Raw genomic sequence first — 4,518 nt, 5'->3', positions numbered from 1 at the left:
TACTGGACTTCTGTGCTGGTCATGGATTGTCGATAACAAACACCATGTTCGAGCATAGGGTAGCTCATAAGTGTACTTGGTACCAGAGCACCTTAGGCCAAAGATCGATGATCGACTTTGTGGTCGTATCATCAGACCTGCGGCCGTATGTCTTGGACACTCGGGTGAAGAGAGGAGCAGAGCTGTCAACTGATCACCACCTGGTGGTGAGTTGGATCAAGTGGCCGGGGAGGCTGCCGGACAGACCCAGTAAACCCAAACGTGTAGTGAGGGTGAACTGGGAACGTCTGGCGGAGGCCCCTGTTCGCGAGGTCTTCAACTCCCACCTCCGGAAGAACTTCTCACGCATCCCGGGGGAAGCAGGGGACATGGAGTCCGAGTGGGCCATGTTCAAAGCCTCCATTGCAGAGGCGGCAAGCAGGAGCTGTGGCCAGAAGGTCATCGGTGCCTGTTGGGGCGGCAACCCAAGAACCCGCTGGTGGACACCAGCGGTGAGGGAGGCCGTCAAGCTGAAGAAGGAGGCCTTTCGGGCTTGGCTGGCCCGGGGGTCCCCTGAAGCAGCAGACAGGTACCGGGTGGCCAGAAGGGCTGCGGCTTCGGCAGTCGCTGAAGCAAAAACCCGGGTATGGGAGGAGTTCGGGGAGACTATGGAGAAGGACTTTCGGTTGGCCTCGAGGAAGTTCTGGCAAACCATTCGACGACTCAGAAAGGGAAAGCAGGGCTTGTCTCAGGCTGTTTTCAGCAGGAGAGGAGAACTGCTGACCAGGACTGGGGATATTGTCGGGCGGTGGAAAGAGCACTTCGAGGAGCTCCTGAACCCGAACAACACGTCCTCTGTGGAAGAGGCAGAGCCTGAAGACTCGGGGGAATCTGCGCCTATATCCCTGGCGGAAGTTGCTGAGGTAGTCAAAAAGCTCCTCAGTGGCAAGTCGCCGGGTGTAGATGAGATTCGCCCTGAGATGCTGAAGGCTCTGGACATTGTTGGGCTGTCTTGGCTGACACGCCTCTTCAGTGTCGTGTGGAGGTCGGGGACAGTACCTGTGGAGTGGCAGACCGGGGTGGTGGTCCCCATTTTCAAGAAGGGGGACCGGAAGGTGTGCTCCAATTACCGGGGTATCACACTCCTCAGCCTCCCTGGGAAAGCTTACTCTAGGGTACTGGAAAGGAGGCTCCGACCGACGGTCGAACCTCGGATTCAGGAGGAGCAATGTGGCTTCCATCCTGGCCGTGGAACAGTGGACCAGCTCTTTACCTTGGCAGGGTTGTTGGCGGGATCATGGGAGTTTTCCCATCCAGTCCACATGTGCTTTGTGGACTTGGAGAAGGCTTTCGACCGTGTCCCCCGGGGAACCCTGTGGGGTGTACTGCGGGAGTATGGGGTACCGGGGCCGTTGTTACGAGCCATCAGGTCCCTGTATAACCAAAGTGAGAGCTGTGTCCGCATTCTCGGCACAAAGTCAAGCACGTTTCCGGTGGGTGTTGGACTCCGCCAAGGTTGCCCCTTGTCACCGGTCCTGTTTGTGGTATTCATGGACAGGATCTCAAGGCGCAGCCGAGGTGAGGAGAGTGTCCGGTTTGGTGACCTCAGAATCGCATCTCTGCTTTTTGCGGATGATGTGGTTCTGCTGGCTTCTTCGGACCGTGACCTTCAGCACGCACTGGAGCGGTTTGCAGCCGAGTGTGAAGCAGCCGGGATGAGAGTCAGCACCTCCAAGTTCGAGGCCATGGTTCTCTGCCGGAAAACGGTGGATTGCTCCCTCCGGGTTGGGAACGAGTCTTTGCCCCAAGTGAAGGAGTTCAAGTATCTCGGGGTCTTGTTCACGAGTGAGGGTAGAAGGGAGCGTGAGATCGACAGGCGGATCGGTGCAGCGTCAGCAGTAATGCCCCCCCCCCCCCCCCCCCCCCAAAAAAACAGAAAAAAAAACAAAAAACTAGATTTTTTTGGGCACACAAAAAAACAAACACCTGGATTGATCCCCATGCCTTTTGGTATAATGTTACATGGACAGAAGTCAAAAGTAGAACTTCCTGAAAGATTATGGTTCCCATTAAACAAATAGAGCATTTCACACAGTAAGACCATGGTAGAAAAATGCAAACATGGTGATGCTAGTGTGATGGTGTGGGGATGCTTTGCTGCCTCGAGACTTGGACCCTGAATGACTCGTCATTATTGAAGGAACCGAGAATTCCGTTCTGTACCAGAAAATTCCCAAGGAGAATGTCTTCGGTCCATAGAGCTGAATTGTAATTGGGTCATGTAGCAAGACAATGATCCAGATCAGATTGGCGTCCCAGCTCTTCAGCATGTCCATCGGGTTCACCTACCTGAACAGCACGCTGGACCCCGTCATCTACTGCTTCTCCAGCAGCACGTTCCGAAACACCCTCAAGGCCTCCTTCAACTCCCTGGGCATCTTCCACATGGCCGTGAGCCGGAGGGGGAGCAGGAATACGGCTACTGACCTGTAACGAGTACGATTAGCGACCTGTATCGAGTAGGGTTTGCGACCCCTAACGAATACGATTAGCGACCCCTAACAAATACGATTAGCGACCCCTAACGAACACGATTAGCAACCCCTAACAAATATGATTAGCAACCCCTAACGAGTAGGATTAGCGACCCCTAACAAGTACAATTAGCGACCCCTAACGAATACGATTAGCGACCCCTAACGAACATGATTAGCAACCCCTAACAAATATGATGAATGACCCCTAACGAGTAGGATTAGTGATCCCTAACAAGTACAATTAGCGACCCCTACCAAATACGATTAGCGACCCCTAACGAGTAGGATTAGCAATTCCTAACAAGTACGATTAGCGACCCCTAATGAATACGATTAGCGACCCCTAACAGGTACAATTAGCGACCTGTAACGGGGTGGACATAGACTCAGGTGCTATGAGCGGCCGTCGGTGTGTGAGTGAGTGAACAAGAAGTATGGATTGTACAGCGCTTTGGATAAATGCCGGCACGCCTCACGTTCATCTTCCACAAAGAGTCTGGTAAGCAAAGATACTGTTTTTTTTATTTACCATTATGTTTTCGTATTGGGATCTGTGGGTTCATTTGTTTATGTAAATGTAAATGACTGTGGATAAGGACTTTAGGGCATTTCCATCATACTTTGATCTTACTTTTAGCATTTTACCCATGTGGTTACATAGATTTGACCAAAGTTCAAATACAATTCTCATCACCAGAAACAATATGGGAAGATAATGTTGCCTCAAATAATTATCCACCACAGAGAGTAGCATGTACTTGAGTTATCTGAATCAATCAATTGGTACACTCACTCTGTAAATACAGCATATTGGATGGCCGTTTAACATTGTTGTTGGAAACACAGCTGTCCCATACTTCTTGTGACACTTTCTGGTTCTGTTGCATTAGGGCGAGAAATGTACATAAATAAATTCAGCAGCACCGTGAATGAAGGGCAGCTAAAGAGATTGTTCTCTCGCTCGCACTTCATTAAGACAGAGTTTCTCTCCACAGCTCTGAAGTGAAAAAGAGAAAGAGAGGATTGTCACGACACGTTGGCTGAACCCGTCACACAATGAACGACTTGCACTGCGTGGCTGCCCCCGATCCTCATCGTGGAGCTCATACTGGGGCTGCCGGCTAACATGGTGGCCCTGTGGATCTTCTCCTGCCGCATGCCGAGCTGGAGGTGCAACACCGTGTACCTGCTGAACCTGCTGATCGCGGACTTCTTCCTGCTCGTCAGCGTGCCCTTCCGCATCGACAGCCTGATGCGCGACGAGGACTGTGTGTTCGGAGGCGCCTGGTGCCGAATCAACCTCTTCATGCTGGCGCTCAACCGCTCAGCCAGCATCGCGTTCATGACCATCGTGGCCGTCGACCGCTACTTCAAGGTGGTCCACCCGCACCACTGGGTGAACCACCTCACGACCGGGAAGGCGATAGGGCTCTCGACCGTGACGTGAGCGGTGGCGCTGGCTGTGCGGGTCCCCTCGCTGGCCACTCAGCTCCTGCATAAGCACAACAGTACCCAAAAGAACCTCTGCCGCAGCTTCAGCTCCTACAGTAAACCGCCGCCGGCCATCATGGTGCACTATGGCGTGTACATCCTGGAGTTCTTCCTGCCCTTCCTGCTGCTCAGCTTCTGCTCGCTGCGGATCATCTACTTCCTGCGCAGCCGCCAGATGGACAGGAAGCAGCAGGTGAAGCGGGCCATCCAGGTGGTGATGATCAGCGTGGGCGTCTTCACCGTCTGCTTCCTGCCGGGAATCGCCACGGGCCTCGTCACCCTCGCCATCCAGAAGCTTCGCCCAAAAGACTGCGACTCCTACAGGCTGGCGTCCCAGCTCTTCAGCATGTCCATTGCGTTCACCTACCTGAACAGCACGCTGGACCCCGTCATCTACTGCTTCTCCAGCAGCACGTTCCGAAACACCCTCAAGGCCTCCTTCAACTCCCTGGGCATCTTCCACATGGCCGTGAGCCGGAGGGGGAGCAGGAGTACGGCTACCGACCTGTAA

The 4,518-nt window shown here is 53.4% G+C and overlaps 1 pseudogene; it reads left to right on the top strand.

The window, feature by feature from the left end:
* The first annotated feature begins 2,271 nt into the window (after positions 1 to 2,271).
* On the top strand, positions 2,272 to 4,518 carry LOC133117992 (hydroxycarboxylic acid receptor 2-like; annotated as a pseudogene).

This window comes from Conger conger, chromosome 18 (genome assembly GCF_963514075.1).
Source record: "Conger conger chromosome 18, fConCon1.1, whole genome shotgun sequence".
NCBI classification, from domain to species: Eukaryota; Metazoa; Chordata; class Actinopteri; order Anguilliformes; family Congridae; genus Conger; species Conger conger.
Note: the sequence above shows the minus strand (reverse complement) of the source record. Positions and strands in the feature narration are given on the sequence as shown.